This window comes from Erythrolamprus reginae, chromosome 2 (assembly GCF_031021105.1).
Source record: "Erythrolamprus reginae isolate rEryReg1 chromosome 2, rEryReg1.hap1, whole genome shotgun sequence".
NCBI lineage: Eukaryota > Metazoa > Chordata > Lepidosauria > Squamata > Dipsadidae > Erythrolamprus > Erythrolamprus reginae.
In genome coordinates this window covers 298,241,897-298,259,464 of record NC_091951.1, presented here as the reverse complement: position 1 = coordinate 298,259,464, position 17,568 = coordinate 298,241,897, and the positions used below count along the sequence as shown (strand labels likewise).

General features: G+C 45.0%; 1 protein-coding gene across 1 annotated transcript in view; it reads right to left on the bottom strand.

Annotated features, from left to right (window-relative positions):
• FBXL17 (F-box and leucine rich repeat protein 17) overlaps positions 1-17,568 on the bottom strand; it is a 155,392-nt gene that overhangs the window by 20,856 nt on the left and 116,968 nt on the right. The window lies entirely within an intron of this gene.

The following is a 17,568-nucleotide window of genomic DNA, read 5'->3' as shown; positions in this document are numbered from 1 at the left end:
AATGTGGTTACATAATGTGGTTACATTTGTTAAACTTCTGTTGTAATTTTGCCATTATTCTCCAAATTTTAGTTTCCAATCTGGTATCTTTGATAAAGTTTCTCTTTTCCAATGTTATGCTACATTCATCCTCGCAGTTGTGAACATATCCTTTAGTAAATAATTGTGATTTTTGTTGTTGTTAAAATGCTTTAGAGTTCTCTAGAAAGAAGAACTGTGGCTTAATTCCGAATATGATTTCCAATATTTTCTTAATAGGACTATCTATGTATTTCCTTCTGGTACTTTTGAATTATTTTTCATGTCAACCACCATGTTCTTTCTATCTCATGGCATTTCCACCACTTATTATATGATTTCACTGTCTTGGCAATTATTGACATAGTCATAACTTAGAATAAAGGTGGAAGGTAGAATCCCTAAAAGTGTTTTATGGACCGTGCCCTTTCCTAACATGCATTGGAATGTGGCACACAAGTATACAAGAAGTGTAGCTTGCCTACCCATATGATCTTTATATTATTTCTATGAAGTCCTGACTTGTCATTGGCAACCTTGGCTAATGGATTGGATTAGGACAAGGAAGATCCACACTCAGACACAGAAGTTCTAACCTCTAGTCTCTCAGATTAACTAGTTTCACAGGATTGAAGGAAAAGCTACTATATAAACAGTCTTAAGATAGATGAGCAAAGTTTCTCAACCTCTTTAGCTTTGATGAACTCTTGAAATAATTATCAAAGTCCAGAGGTTTCTGAAATAGAGAAAAGATATTCCATAAATTGTATAGCTTCTGAAGCTAATTCTGGGAATATTAATATATTTAAACATTGGTTTTTATTAGTGATGGATTATTCAGAAAAATATTGAAAAAACTGAATGCTTTACTTTTATTTTTAGTTACTATTTGGACATTAATTAATTGCACGAATACATTTTTATTTAGATTTTTAATTTATTTGCCAATATTCTAGATATTTTTTTATCTTGTTTGTAATATCTTTGTTTGGCAAAAATGATTTGATAAGATTTTATCTGCCATCAAATCACCTATCTCCTTTTATTTACTATCTGTTTATACATGCTACCTAGTCCAGTTCTTCTATATGTTGCTAGTAGATTGTGTTAATTTATTTTTTATTAATTACTTGATTGGCAATGACAAAATCAAGTAAAACTGGTGTATACTAAAATAAATAAAGAAAAAGAAAAAAGAGAAGAAATCCAGCAAACATAAACCTATCACCACCTCTTAAAATACAGTATAACAAACCATTCTTGATCCCTAATATCAAAAAAATCTTTAAAATATCCTCCATTTTAAATAGCAAAAACCATTAAGGTTTACCAGAAATAACAATACAGTATAGCCATTATAAATTTATAATACCACTTAAAATCCTTTCAATTTTTTTCAAATACAATAAGTATAAATCCAGTATAATTTACAAAGAGAACAATATATTAGTCTTAAATAGATCTCTCAAACATTCCTCAAATCTCATCATTAAAATACAATATATAAAAATCCAACACAACTTACTAAAAATATCAGCATTAAATTTAGGCAAATAAATATAAGTAACAAGTAACTTATTTTTTACATAACTGTTATTTATTAAAAAAAACCTCTTAAAATATATTCTTCCAGAGCTAGCAAAAAAACACCCAAAACCATTACAAATTATCAGAGATGTCTGCCTGCCTATCTAGTTACTCTTTGAAGCTGATAAAAAAAATCTTCTGTGTCTTATGTGTAATTATTCATTTTAAGACAATAACAGGCAGAAAATTTCAATGGAAGGCAGTGTAATATTATAACCTGAAGTAGTTGAAAAGAAAATGGACTGGTGTGCAGCATCAACAAGAAGCATGCTTTTTTGAGGGCTTCAGCAAGTGTCTTCTATTTTAATAGATATTTTGATTTCACCAGCATGCTAGGTAAAGTGTTTCCTCCCAAATAAGACCAGGTCTTATTTTCTTTTGACCCCTGAAATAAGCACTTGGACTTATTTTCAGAGAGGTCTTATTTTTTTTACACATACAAGAGGAAGCAAGTGGTCAATCCTCTGTATCCCACCATTTGCTTGCCTGTGGCCGAAATGACCCATGTTCTCTGCACATCCTGGCCTCCGCCTGCCCTCCTTGCTGGCCTTGCTGCTGATTGGCTGCCAAACAGCTGACTGTACTGCACTGGCCTCCTGGGGGCTCTTTGCACTCCTGGCAGCAAATCCTGCTGGGCTGCTCCTGCCTGGTGCAGGGCAAGCTGTATCAGCTCTATGACCTCTGGAGTGCACCCTGCTGCTGCTGAGCTGCCTGCGCCATCTCGCACAGCTAGAATGAGAGCTATTGCCCATGAGAGCCAGGGCCTAAGAGTGCCAGGTTCACCTCATAACGAGTAGATCTTCAGGAAGGCACTCAGTAGCCTGAAGGCAGTAGTAGGTAAAGGGGCATGACTCCACCAAAGGCTGCTGACAAAGGGCCTTGGCAGGCTGGCAGTGGGAGGGGGGAGAACACCAGAGGTCGTAGATCTTGGCCGACTCATCCCACGGCAGGTAAGTGCAGGCCCAGCAGTGTGGCTGAGAGCAGTGATGCCAGGAGGGTGAAGAGCTCCCGCGAAGCCAGTAGCAGCATGGGCAGTTGCTGGTACCAGTTGCTGAGAGTGGCGAGCGTGTCAAAAGCCAAAAGTAGGCCTCGGCTCTTTCTCAAAATGTGATGGCAGCAACTGCTGGACACGGATTGGGCAGCCCAGTGCCTCTGCCCAGTGCCTTTGGGAGGGAAATTGAATGCAATCCTGCAATCTCTCACTACAGTGCAAGCCCAAGCAAAGGCAATAGCAGCTGTGCCTTTTCTCTTCCAAAACATGCTGTGATGTGATCCGAATAAGACCCAGCTTGACCTGATGTTGAAACACCTCCTGGCTCTTTCCTGGCTCTTCTCTGCATTTCACTGCCATCTGTATGCAAGAGGCAGCAGGCTAGGTCCCGCTTTTCATTTTCGATGTGCTAGCTGCTTCCTAGCAGCTACTGGGACCGCTGTGGGCAGCACTAGCAGCAGATGGAGGCTTGCTTTCTCCCTGCTCTTTGCTCCTCTCCTTCAGTCCAGCAAGCTCTCCACCCAGCAGCTAAAGGTGAGGGCCTCACCCACCTCTCTACAGGGCCTCTCAGGAGACATAGGGTGTAAATAAAACAAAGTATCACAGATCCGGGCATACTTTCTGTTAGTTTACCATTCCTCTCTCAATCCTTCTTCCTCCCTGGGAACTATGCAGAAGGAAGGAAGGCCATCCTGGGGAAAGGATGAAGCAGCCTTGCTACCAGAGCCTGCACTCTGGTGGCGGATTTCGGCGTCCATCAGTGCCCTTTTAATGCCATTAGACAGAGAGAACACTGGATAAACTGGCTGGGGGCCCGGGATATAAATTCTATGGTGAGGCTGAATTTGATAGTTCTGAGGGCCCGGGAGTCTGTGAATATGAGCTCCCATTAGGTGGTGAATTGTTGGAGTCTGACCCCTGTGGACCCTGCCTCGCTGGAGTCACTTGGATCTGGGAAAGGCTGAGTCCCGGATCTCCGGAAGGGCGCCTCAACTAGGTGAACAGTCTGCCCCTGTCCCTGCTAACAGACTTGTCTTGAGGTCTATCTGCCCCCTGAAAATATGACCTTTAGAACTAGTGCTGAAAGGGCTGCTGAAGAAAATATGGAGCAGAACGATGGTCTGCTCAGCTACGTACTTGGGGCAACACCTTTCTCTTGTCTTTGTTCTTTACTAGGACTGAGATCAGAGATTCGCTGAATAATCTGTTATTTTGAGTGCTTATCCACATACCACTGGCAAAGCCAAAGGAGGTGGCAAGAGTTGATACTAGGCTGCCATGGGCACGGGATGCAAATTTAGAAGAGTTCAGAGTCATGTCTGTGGAGAACTCTGCTGCAGCCAACAATTTATTTAAGTCCTGCTCCAAATCTACTCTAGAGTACATCTCCATGATCCATATAATGGACGTTCTATTAAAGAATATGCAGTAGTAGCTGCCTATGCAGACCAAGTGGCCACTTGATGAATCTTATGCAACATAGATTCAGCTTTATAGTCATCAGGTTTGAGCCCCTCCAACACTTCAGATGGAAAAAACTGCTGATGACAACAGGCTGGCTACAAGAGCATCTACAGCTGGGAACTGCAACAGTTCTCCTACCTATGACCCAAACCCATAAAACTTGCTTTCAGATAAAGATGGGCCAGGAGAAGTAAAAGGATGATCTCATGGTCTTTTTATGGCATTGAGAAAAATCTTTGAAGATGGAATAGTCCTTTTTCCGAGGAGCAAGCCAGCTGCTGGGTCAATGCCCACAAAAGATTGATAAGATGTTGGGAGGGAATGCCAATATTCACAGTGGATTTGCAAGAGAAGTGTCTTAAACAGAGCTAAATCCCCATTTCCGTGCTATTCATTCTATCCTTGGAGAGTTCTGCACAGATGCACAACCCCAAAAATGCTCCCTCCAAAGCCTTCAGCCTTGCAATCCCGTGCAGGGAAGGTGGTTTGTTCTGAAGCTGAGGCAGAACATTGCACTGGAAGGACTCTGCTGAGAGACAGAATGAGAGGCAGCTCCCAGCCCTTGATGGCTCAACTGATCTAGAGGGGGTTCTTAAGGGGGCAGACCTCCATAAAGTGACTGAGTAATGGAAAGGCTGCCACGCCTCTCCCTTTACTAGGTCTTATTTTATGGGGAGGTCTTATTTTCAGGGAGCTCGGTAGCAAATTTCTCAACCAGTAAGGCAAGTAGTTAATTTCCATAAATAAGTTAGCCTGCAAATATCAAAAATATAATTTATATAAATATACAGTCATAAAGAAGAATGGACATAATCATGTCCATTCATACTTCTCTTTTATCCACTTTACAAAGCAAAAATGAAATGGCATAATTTGGGAGAAAATCTACTGGTTCCAAAATCCCTTAACAGTGGTTCTTCATTGTTAAAACTTTTAAGCTCCCCCCCCCTAGTTAATTCAGAAGTTAACTGAGTCATATCTGAAACATACAAATAAACATTTACACCATCCATTTCTTCTGTCGACTCATCAAATTGCTTTCAGATAATGACAGCTGCATCATATCCCAAGATAAGATGTCGCTGGCCAGCTGCACCTTAATTGCAACTACTGCAGAATAATAAAACTGGTAACATTAATTAGCACTCCTCTATATAAAGAATGGGATGAAATGTCTTGAACATAGTTGAGTGTAATCATCCCGGAACTCTTTAAACAGTAATTAAAGTGATGGAAATGCAAATAAAAATGTACAGTCCTAAGGGTTTGAAAAAGACTACTTTCTCCTCAAGTAGTTTTTGGAACTCTTCACATTTAGCAGCATAATTTACCTTTCAAAATATTCACCAATAAGAATGCATACCAGGGGAAACTGCACAGATGTATTTCTATGTAGGCCTTTTTCTATAAATGAAATACAATAAAACTGTTCTTCGCATATTTCATACAATAGTCTGAGAAAAGGCTGAGATATAGCCAAAATTATGTGAACAGAGATTGACATGTGCCACAGAACTTTCTTCCTGCCTGCATTACTAGTGTCATGCCCCAAAAATGCATCAATTTATTATACTGATGATAAGAATTATACTGAATTTTGTAAGCTGTTCTGGAAGCCTTTTTGACCTAAAGAATAGAATTATTTGAAATAAACCAGGCTAGACAAGCAGGCATTATTTCTCCATCTGTTACAATTTACTCAGTTAAAAATAAACAATTACAGCATGTAATTCAAACATGTACATTATGTTCTACTGCAACTAGTTGTTGCATCTGTACACAGAGAGATTGAGACAAACAACCATATGTTAAGGAATGTGAAGAGCAATTTCCCAAACAAATGATTGATTTTTAACTATTAACTGTTACAAAAATACACATCAGAAAGATGTATGGTTTAGCAAATTCTAAAGAAATGGTTTGGAATTTAATTTAATTTATGTACAAGTAATCTTTCCTATAAAATGTATATGATAAAATTGTAATTCTATGTAATTTGATCTGTTCCCAACTGTTCTCAGTCAGTTTGTTTTTAAAGTACCTGTAGTCTTAAAATTTCAACATAAAGGGGTGGACAAAAAAATGGAAACACCTTGAAAAACCATCAAAATATCTTTTAATATGGTGTTGGTCCACCTTTTGTGGCAAATACAGCCTCAATTCTCCGAGATATTGATTCATACAAATAGTGAATTGTTTTCAAGGGAATTTTAGCCCATTCTTCAGTTAAAGCACCCTCCAGTTCTTTTAGAGACGATGGTGGTGGAGATCGACTTCTTAGTTAAATCTCTAAAATCGACCATAAATGCTCAATAATGTTGAGGTCTTGTGATTGTGGTGGCCAGATGAGATCCTGAACTTCATTAGAATGTTCCTCGTGCCATTCTTTAACAATTCTTGTTCTATGGATTGGTGCATTATCATCTTGAAAGATGGCATCCCCCTCTGGAAACAGTTCTTGAACCATAGGATGAATTTGGTCGGCCAAGATTCCTAAATAGTGATGGCTGTTAATTTTTCCATGAAGGGAAATCATTGGCTCGGTGGATTTCCAAGAAATAGCACTCCAGATGATCACTGAACCCCCACCATGTTTGACGGTTGGGAGAAGGCAGTCTGGATGAAATTATTCTTTTGGCTGTCTTCAAACGGCCAGATGTTGGAGAAAGGGTAAACGATGATTCGTCACAGGAAATCACATTTTGCCACTGCTCAAGGGACCATTTCTGGTGGTTTCTAAACCACTCTAAACGCTTTGAAACATTTGTCTTTGAGAGCAGAGGTTTTCTAATTGCAGCCCCTCAGTAATCTGCTGAAACTGGGTGGGGCAAAAACATCAATCCTGGCAGTGGAAAGTTTGCGGCAAAACCAAATTTGGGTGTGTGTGTGTGATCGGGTGAGGCATTCCGAGAGCAGAAAGTCAATGAAAACAGGCCAGAGGCCTGTAACTGTCAAGTCCACGCCTCCCCCAAAATGTCCAAACTGACTTAGCCACTGGGAGTATCCTGCTCCAAGGACAGAGCAGGGCAAGCCCTGTGCAGTCGAAGTCCAAAGGCCTGGAAGATACTGCCATGGCAGGAGCCAAAGCTATGGAGATAGCAAAATTGTGCACCGAGCCACAGGTGCGCCCGTGTTTCGGTGAGGGTTTGTTTGCTTCCGTGCATGTCAAAACACGGGCGCACCTGCAGCTCTGTGCTTTCTCCACAGGTGCAAAAGCAAAATCGTGCTGGTCCCGCAAGAACTTATGAGCTGCGGCGGCGAGCACAATTTATCATTCTGGCTCGTAGCCCACTGCTGCTTGCAAGATACAGACGGCTGGGGCCAAGAACTCACAGAGTAAAAACAGTCTGAGTCAGGAGCCTCCAGAAAAGGAGAACTAATTAACCACATCTGTCAATTCTGAGGAATGAGGCGAAAGGACCGTTGAACTTACCTGAACGGTCTTCTCAATGCACTGCAAGGAGAGTCCAGGATGGGTAATTCTTCAGTCTGATTGGTAGGGACTGAGTTTAATTTAAATATTAGGCAGGTGCCGCCCCCTTAGCCCTCCAGTCTAAATTAAAACGAAGGAGCAGTAAAGTCCAACACATTTATTGAACCATATGAAAAACACAACAACTTTAAAGAAACGAACCATAACCTTAAGATGGCCCCTGGTCCAGAGCCGGGTGGGTCTGGACTCTCCTTGCAGTGCATCGAGAAGACCGTTCAGGTAAGTTCAACGGTCCTTCTCCAATGCACTTGCAAGGAGAGTCCAGGATGGGATATGCCCAAGAAAAAACTCAACGGGAGGGAGAAGGCTGGACCAGTGGCTCGGCACAGGAACAAACCTCTTGTAGAACCCTCCTCCCAAAAGCCGCTTCTGCTGAAGTATAGGAGTCTATTCGATAGTGTTTTATAAAGGTTGAGGGAGCAGCCCAAGTGGCCGCCCGGCAAATGTCCTCTAACGACGCCTGTGTCCTCCATGCCGTCGAGGTGGCGGCACTGCGAGTCGAGTGACCCGTGATCCCCTGTGGCACAGGAGAACCTCTAGCTCTGTAGGCCTCCGAAATACAATCGCGGAGCCAACGGCTGATGGTCTGGGAGGAAACTCTAGACCCTATAGATCTTGATGAAAAGGACACAAACAAGGCTTCTGAAGATCGAAAGGACTGAGTCCTGCGAATGTAGATTTTAAGGGCTCTCCTCACGTCCAGCTTGTGCCATCTCAACTCTAAGGGGTGAGTCCCATGGGTACAAAAATCCGGCAGCACGATGTCTTGTGCCCTGCGAAAAGTGGTATTCATCTTAGGCAGGAAAGCTGGGTCAAGCCTAAGGACCACTCTGTCCGGATGAAAACGACATAAGTCCGGTCGTGTAGACAAAGCCGAAATCTCTGAGACCCTTCTGGCAGACGTAATAGCTACCAGAAAGGCAGTCTTAAGAGTCAACAGCCGTACAGAAACCTGTTGTAGAGGCTCAAATGGAGGGCCTGTTAGTGAGTGTAGCACCAAGGACAGGTCCCATGACGGGAATCGATGTATGACTGGCGGTTTAATATTAGCCGCCCCTCTCAGGAAGTCCCTTATCCATGGATGTTTGCTCCAGGGGCGATGACTGTCCATTGTAATGATGCTGGATAAAGCAGCCACATGCCGACGAAGAGTATTCGGGGCGAGGCCCTTGTCCAGACCGGCTTGTAAGTATGTCAGGACCATAGGAGGAGAAGCCATCTGAGGATCTACCTGTCTTTGTGCACAGAACGTAGAAAAGGCCGCCCAAGTGGCTTGGTAGATCCTCCTGGTAGAAGGCCTACGAGCAGCCTGTATGGTATCAATAACCGTGTCTGGCAGAGCGTGACTCCTCAGCCGTTCCCGCTCAAGCGCCACACGGTCAGCTGCCACCACTGAGGCTCCGGGTGTGACATGGTTCCCTGGAAGAGGGAGATCCGGTGGTCCGGAATCCTCCATGATGGAGCAATTGAGAGTTGCATCAGGTCTGCGAACCAGATCCGACGGGGCCAAAAGGGGGCCAGTAACAGCACCTCTGCTTGCTCCTGCAATATTTTCCGAATGACTCTGGGGATGATGGAAATTGGTGGAAACGCGTATAAAAGACCCCGAGGCCATCCGAGACGCAGTGCATCCACTCCTTCCGCTCCCGGGGATGGAAATCGGGAGAAGAAACGAGGAAGCTGGGAGTTGAGACATGTTGCAAACAAATCCATAACCGGCACCCCAAACCTCCTGGTGATCTCCTGGAAGATCCCGGGTTCCAGTTGCCATTCCCCTGGATCTAGGGTCTCCCTGCTGAGCCAGTCTGCACATACGTTCTCCACCCCCAAGATGTGTTCCGCTGAAAGTGATGCCAGATTGGTCTCCGCCCACCTGAAAAGAGACTCCGCCTCTGCCATCAGCCTCCGTGACCTTGTTCCCCCCTGTCTGTTGATGTGGGAACGCGTGGCTACATTGTCGGTCATAATCAATATGTGCTGATCCTTCACCAGGTGAGCAAAGCTGTGGAGGGCCAGTGACACTGCCTTCAATTCCAAGAAGTTTATATTGACATTGCAAAGGTCCTGCTGCGACCACAGACCTTGGGCCATCTGTGATGAAAGATGTGCTCCCCACCCTCGCAGACTTGCATCGGTCGTCACCGTGAGGAATTCCTTTTTCAGAAAGGAGGAACCGCTGCTCAAGGCCGGAGACACCCACCACCGGAAAGATCTGCGAACCCTGGCATTGAGGAAAACCCTCCTGCGAGAGTGGCTTGATTTCTGCTTCTGAAATGGGAGAAGGAACCACTGTAATGGTCGAAGGTGGTACCTCGCCCACGGTAGTATGCCAATGCATGACACTAATGTTCCCAGGAGTTTGGATAGAAATAGAAGACTTGGGTACTGCTGAAGGCATAGCTCTCCCACCAGCTTTCTGACTGTAGACTGCCTGTCCCGGGACAGAAACACCTCGCCCAGCTTGGAATCTATCGTTGTCCCCAAGTGGGCCAGGCGGGTCGTGGGAGTCAGGTGGCTTTTGTCCCAATTTATGGAAAAGCCATGGTCTTGAAGGGTCTGGATGGTCAAATGTAAGTCCCTGAGTGCTTGATCCCGCGTTCTGGACAAAATCACAATGTCGTCTAAATACGCCATGAGGCGTACTGACTGACATCTGAGGTGCACCGTAAGGACATCCAGCAACTTCGTAAATGCCCTTGGGGCCGAGGATAGGCCAAAGGGCATTGCCCTGTACTGGAAATGTGCTCCGGCGAGGCAGAATCTGAGAAATTGTCTGTGAGGAGGAAATATCGGGACATGGAGATATGCCTCCTTCAGGTCTATGGAGGACATGAGGTCCCAGTGGCGGATAGCTGCAAGTATGGACCTGAGAGAGTGCATCTTGAACCTCCTGTATTTGACATAGAGGTTCAAGTGCCTCAGGTTCAGAATCAGCCGAACTCCCCCCGACGACTTGGGAATGAGAAAGATCGCCGAGTAGAAGCCCCTGCCCTGCTGATCCAGGGGAACCTCCTCTATAGCTTCTATGTCCAGTAAGTGGGAGACTTCTTTGTATAGGAGTCTTCTTTTCTCCCCATCTGATGGAACTCGACACGGGAGAAACCTGTGTGGCGAAGGCGGGAGAACTCTATCCTCAAGCCTTGGGCAACTGTGGATACCGCCCAGGAGTCTGAGGACATAGCCTCCCATGCGGCATGGAAGGACATCAGTCTTCCGCCCAAACAGTTGCTGAACTCGGAGTCACTTCGCCTTCCTGAAGCCTCTGTTGCCTCCTCTAAAGGGGCGGCGGCCTTGGTAGGATCTATTCCTGTCAGCTTGGAAGGATCTGTCCGCTCGAAAGGACCCCTGGCTAAAGGAGCCCTGGAAATACGGCCTCGACGCTTGGGTGCCCGTCGAGGAGGGCTCAGACCGAAAGGGCTGCCTCCGTTGATAGGGATTGAACCTCCTATCCTGCTTCCTGTTTGCCTTAGGCATGACCTTTTTCTTATCTTTATCCTCAATGAGGACATCGTCCAGGACCTCCCCAAACAGCTTCTTGCCTTTGAATGGGGCAGATGCCAGGCTCCATTTGGATTTAACGTCCGCCTGCCAGCTCCTGAGCCAAATGAGCCTACGGGAGGCGACTGAGGAGGCCATTGCACGGGAAGCGAATTTAGCGGCGTTGACCGTAGCGTCCGCCGAAAACTCCGTGGCCGCCAGGAGCTTGTTGAGGTCTTGGCGGAGTCTGCTATCTTCCGGATTAACCCTGGATTGCAGTTCTTGGATCCAGAGCATCGTGGCTCTGTTGAAGAACGATGCCGCTGAAGCGGCTCGAAGAGCCCAGGCCGCCATCTGGTGAGTCCTGCGTACCACGTTTTCCGCTCTCTTGTCCTCTGCTCTCAGACCCTCTTGAGACTCTGAGGGAACGAGGGCATTGGACACCAGGCTCGTCACTGGTTTATCCACCACTGGGAATTCCAGCAGGTCCTCCATCGCCTGATCAAATGTATAGAACCTGCGATCAAGGTTAGACGGCCCCTGGGCGGCAGCTGCGTTCTCCCACGGGCGCTGGATTGTCTCTCTGAACAGGTGGGAAGACGGAATGTGGACCATTTCCTGCTTGGGGAAGACAAATAGGCCACCAGCAGGTTGGGCCGTCTCTGTCGCCGCTGCCTGGTCTCCCTCACCTGCCTGCTCAATGGTCATCTTGGCTTTATTCAAAAGGACCCTAAAGAGGGACGACTTGAAGAGTCCAGGAAAACTGGGTGGTTCAGGGGGCTGCTCATCACCAGACAGTTCATCCTCTGCCCCACTGAAATCGCCTCTAGATGACCGCTCCTCATCCATTGATCCTTCCATGGAAAAGGTGACTGGGGCAGTCCAGGGGTCTCTAGACCTCGTTGGAGGGAGTCCCACTGGAGCCTGCTGATGCTGTTGAGCCCCTATGGCCACACCTTGGGTATAAGCGGTGGCAATGAGGTCTTGCAAAGTCTGAGGCGTTCTCTGCCAGGCATCATTGGAGTTGCGTAGGCCTGCAGATGTAGGTGTAAAAGTGGCTGCCTGATCAGACTGGGCTGATGGAAGGGCTGGATATGCAGACAGTCCTGCAGCACATTGTCTTTCAGCCCTGGGTGTGGGTGTTGGCAGCCTCACCCTCTCTGGAGACCAATGTCTCTCCGTGGCTGTGCCTACCACCCCTTGCAGGAACATGGGGGAGGCCATCGAAGGGCTGGGTTGATTGACAGAAGGAACAGGGCCCATTACCTTCTGAGAAGCCTCTAATTGCTTCTCAAGCGCTCGGATGCGCTTCTCTGCCTCCCTCAGAGAGGCCCCTTGAGAGGCCTTAGTCTTCTGGGGCTTCTCCTTCGGAGTGCTAGGCCCTGCGGAGGCCTCCTCCACCAGCTGGGCCGTCTGATCTGCCATACTGTCACCAAAAGGGAGATTGACAGAGCCGGTATGAAAGCAAGGCAAAAAACTCGCTAACTGCTTTAACCGATCGAGAGCAGAATGACAGGCAACTTACTCCTCTGCGCCTGCGTGTCACTAGGGCAGATTCCAGCTCGGCTAGTCAGAGCGCTTAATCAGGCCATTTAAGCCCCGCCCCGCTGTCAACCAGCTCTCATTAAAAATGGCCGCCGGCCGGTTGCCATGGTAGCGCCCAAAGCTTGGGCGCAAAAACCTCCGATGACGGCCTTTCCACGAACATGGCCTCCGGGGCTGTCAAGGCGATGGGCGGGAAAGCCTCTCCGGTTCCCGCCTCTCCTTGGACAAGGCGTCAGCCTGATTCCGAGCGGGGGCGCCGGGGGGGGCGCCGGCGTCATCCGAGGCCCGGCAAAGGACCTCTGGCGTCCTGTCCCCTTTGGTATATTCGCCACGGGGGAGGGCGGACCCCTCCGCAGCGTCAACCATCTCCTCTCCTCCGGAGTATACCTCGGAGGTAGTTTCCCCGGGTGCTCACTCCTGAATCCACACTACAGGCCCTTGTGTGGATTCTCCAAAAAGAATGGAGGAGCTGCAGTCAACTGGCTTAGACCCACTGGAGGTCTGAAACCAGAGCTGCCTGAGAATTCATCCCCCAGCTGCACCTGTGGAAAAGTATAAAAACAAAAAGAAGGCAAGTTAATTATTAATAACTCAATAATAAACAGCAATAATAAATTTAATTAAATAATTAATTAAATAATTAATTAATTAAGTTAACAACCAGTAATTAATCTAATGCCTAACTACTCAAACCAAATTCTATTGGAAGAGCAAGAAACTCTAAGTCCCTTTACTGCGACTGAGTTTTTTAGACTGGAGGGCTAAGGGGGCGGCAACTGCCTAATATTTAAATTAAACTCAGTCCCTACCAATCAGACTGAAGAATTACCCATCCTGGACTCTCCTTGCAAAAGTGCATTGGAGAACTGGGTCCTAGGAGGGCAGATCTTGCAAAAAGTAACAGACTGAGTCCTCTTTCTGAGTGGACGAGAACCACCCATTCTGGCTCCATCCAGGATGGAGAAAAGGACTAGGAGGGGGACATGATAGGAGTATTCCAGTATTTGAGAGGCAAGGGGGTCAATTTATTTTCCAAAGCACCAGAGAGCTGGACAAGAAACAACCAGTGGAATAGCTTGCGTTCGGAAATTATGCGTTCTTCATCACTGGAAGCTTTAAAGAAGAGATTGGACAGTCACTTTTCTGCAATGATATAGGATCTCCTGCTTGAGCAGGGAACTGAACTAGGAGACTTCAAAGATCCCTTCCAGCCCTGTTCTAATTGACTAAAAACAGACTTAGAAATCTAAAATGTGCAAGTTCAGAGGTTCACCAGTTCTCTGTGATTCTTTTCATCAAGTTCTATATGCATTCTTTTAATTAAACTCTGTGTTCATTACTGTATTTTTCAGAGTATAAGACACCAGTTTTTGGACAGGAAAATAGAGGGGGGGATCTGCCTACCAGGTATTCATCTGCCTAGCTAGCATCCTTAGTCTGGTCAGCTTCAGCACATTATTTTATCCCCTAGTTAGGGCTTAAAAAACCTTATGATTTAAACAATACTGTGATGGCACCTTCTATCTTTACTGATGTTGCAGTATCCATTAACTAACAATACAATGGAACTCAAACACATTAGGAACTCTAGTTTTTCTTTCTTGTTCTTCAAAGAAAACAATTTTAGATAAGAACATAGACCAATCCTACTAAATCATACCAATCATACATCTGGCACAAGATTCCATTTTTCAAAGATAGCAATAAGTGTAAAACTAGTATTATTTGCCCTCTTTATATCACATTGTTTTCCAACAGTATTTTAAGTTGATTGCACATTTTAAAAAAATACCGTATTTTTCGCTCTATAAGACGCACCTGCTGATAAGACGCACCTAGATTTTAGAGGAGGAAAATAGAAAAAAAATATTTTGAGCCAAAAAGGGGAGAGGAAGAGAGGAAGGAGTGAAAGAAGGGAGTGAGGGAGGAAAGAAGGGAGGAAGGAAAAGGAAAGCAAGAAATGGAGGGAGGAAAGGAAGGAAGGAAGGAAGGAAAGAAAGAAAGAAAGAAAGGGGGAAGGGACAGGATCAGAGGAAGGAAGGAAGGAAACTTATGAAAGGGGAGAGTAAGAGAGGAAGGACTGAAGGGAGGGAGGGAGGGAAGAAGGTAGGAAGGAGAAAGAAAAGAAGAAATAGAGGAAGGGAAGGTAAAAGAGAGAAAGAAAAAGAGCAAGAAAGAAAGCAAAAAAGAGAGAAAGAAAGAAAATGAAAGAGAAATAAAAATAGAGAGGGGGAATGAAAGAAATGGAAGGAGGGAAGGAAGGAGAGAAAGCAAGAGAAAGAAAGAAAGCAAGAGAAAGAAAAAAGAATGAAAGAGCAAGAGAGCAAGAGAGAAAAAGAAAGAAAGAGAGAAAGAAAGAAAGAAAGAAAGAAAGGCAACTTCAAAGAAAGGCTCACTGAGCATCTCTCACTCTCTCTCTCTTTCTATCCCTCTTTCTTTCTTTCTCTTCCTTTCTCTCCTCTTCCTTTATCTTCTCTCTCTCCCTCCCTCTCTCTTTCTCTCCCCCTCTCTCCCCCTCTCCCTCTCTCTCTCTCTCTCTTGCTATCTCCCCCTCTCCCTCTCTCTTTCTCTCCCCCCTCTCCCCCCTTCCCCTCTCTCTTTCTCTCTCTCCCTCTCTTGCTATCTCTCCCCCCTCCCACTCTCTCCCTCTCCCTCTCTTTCTCTCTCTCCCCCTCTCTCTCTCCCCCTCTTTCTCTCTCTTCTTCTCACTTTCTCTCTCTTGTTTTCTTTCTGTCTGGGCAGATGGCTTTGCTGACCGGAGAAGCGAGCGATCCGGGAGTCCGGGACTGTGTGGCTTCGCGCCATGAAGAGGAAACGGCTCCGGCAGCAGGGAAAAGTCGGCCGTTTTCTCTTCATGCCGCAAAGCCACACAGTCCCGGACTCCCGGATTGCTCGCCCAAGGCAGGAGGCGGCGGTGGAGGAGAGGGGGCGGATTGCGCCCTAAGGCAGAAGGCAGCGACGTTGGAGAGGGGGCAGATTGCGCCCCAAGGCAGGAGGAGGCAGCGGAGGAGAGGAGGCAGATCGTGCCCCAAGGCAGGAGGTGGCAGAGGAGGAGAGGAGGCGGATCGGGCGGGCAATAGGGCAGGGTGGAGAAGCCAGGGGCGCATTTGGCCGGAGGCACCGTGGGGAGGCAGGGGCGGCCGCGGCTCCCTTTACTCCTACTGCCACACCTCCCCCGCCCACCTCCCCGCGGGCTGGCAGGGGGATGGGGAGCCCGTGGAAAAGGGCGCGCACGGGTGTATTTGGGGGTGCGCGCAGCTTACGGGGAACGGTGGGCCAGGCAGCAGCTAGCCAGCCAGCCGGCGGGATGGCGCTTCCGAGTTCGCAGCCTCCCCCCCCCCTCCCTGCCTGCATCTTCGCTCCATAAGAACGGGGCAGATTTTTCATCCTACTTTGGGAGGAAAAAACCTGTGTCTTATGGAGCAAAAAATACGGTACATAATAAAAAGATAATAAATAAAAAGTAATATATTTGAAGTACAAATACATTAAAACAGAAAAAATAAAATATGATGGACAGTGTCAGAAATAATGGAAGAAGATTATGATCATGTTGTTCATCCAACGTGTTCAAAGAGGACCTTGACATCTAACATGGCTGGAAGGCTATATAGTCATTTGTGTGTGTATATAAATTGACTTAAAATGCATAGATAATATTTTTACTTTAATTTTTTTATTTTATTTTAATATAATTATTTATTGAAAATCTATTCCAAAGCTGCTATAAAAGAAAGGGATTAGTAAAAGAATGTGATTCAGTTATTAGTCCAACATCACATATTTGATTAAACATTTATTTTTGTGCAATAAACAGAGGAATTTAATCATACAGCCCTCTGTGGTATAATAAATAATTAAAATTGCACTGTGTCAAAATTATGACTAATGAACCAAGCAAATCCTCCTCAAATATCTTTTTTATTGAGTACATCATATTTGCACTGCTTCAAAGGAAAACCAACTCTAAGTCTTTCCCATGATTAAAATAGGAAATTAGCCCCATCCCCAAGTTTCACAGGTCACATTGGCTAATTGGGTTAATTGATGGGCTCTCAAGACATTCCTTCCCTGACCTGATCCATTGCCTGTAGAGATTACCTTTGTTCTCAGAGAAAACTCTCTGTTGTGTCTAGTGAGGCAACAGAAAAATGGCTGCTGCCAGGTTCGGTTCGAAGTTGACACATAGCTTGTTGCTTAATCCATTGTACAAAATGACTTAAAGATTCTATTATGGCTCTTATCCAATAAAGTAATACAAATAATTCTCAACTATAATAGTTTCCTTAAAATATAATTAGCTTATCAAAATCCTTATGATTACATTGATAAAGTATGAGTTCCTATCTTAAGAGCAATATTTTTATTTATTTAATTCATACACTAGCTGCCCATCTTGCCACATGATAACTTTGGGGGTCTTACAATATTAAAAAATAATGGTATAATTTATAATATTATAAATACAATACTATAAAATCAGCAGCTAAAAAGATGGGTAGAGGGAATATGATGAGAGGCTCACGTATGTAATACAATGCAATACATAAATAATTTCTTTCTGAGAGCCTCAATGAAGGCTCAAGTAATGAATTGAAATATTTCTTCCAGATATCCTGCATAATACATTGCTGAAAAAAATAAAGGGAACACACAAATAATGCATCCTAGATCTGAATGAATGAAATATTCTCATTTAATACTTTGTTCTATATACAAAATTGAATGTGTTGACAACAAAATGAAATTGATTGTCAATCAGTGTTGCTTCCTAAGTGGACAATTTGATTTCAAAGAAGTTTGATTTACTTGGAGTTATATTGTATTGTTTAAGTGTTCCCTTAATTTTTTTCAGCAGTGTACACATAGAAGCTTTACTATATATCAAATTGATTGGAAAGTTAATATTTTAGATTGTAACTATTCTGCACATCAAAGATTTTAAAGTGTATTTGAAAATTTTTCTAGCGTGAAATCTTCTGCTGAAGCAAAT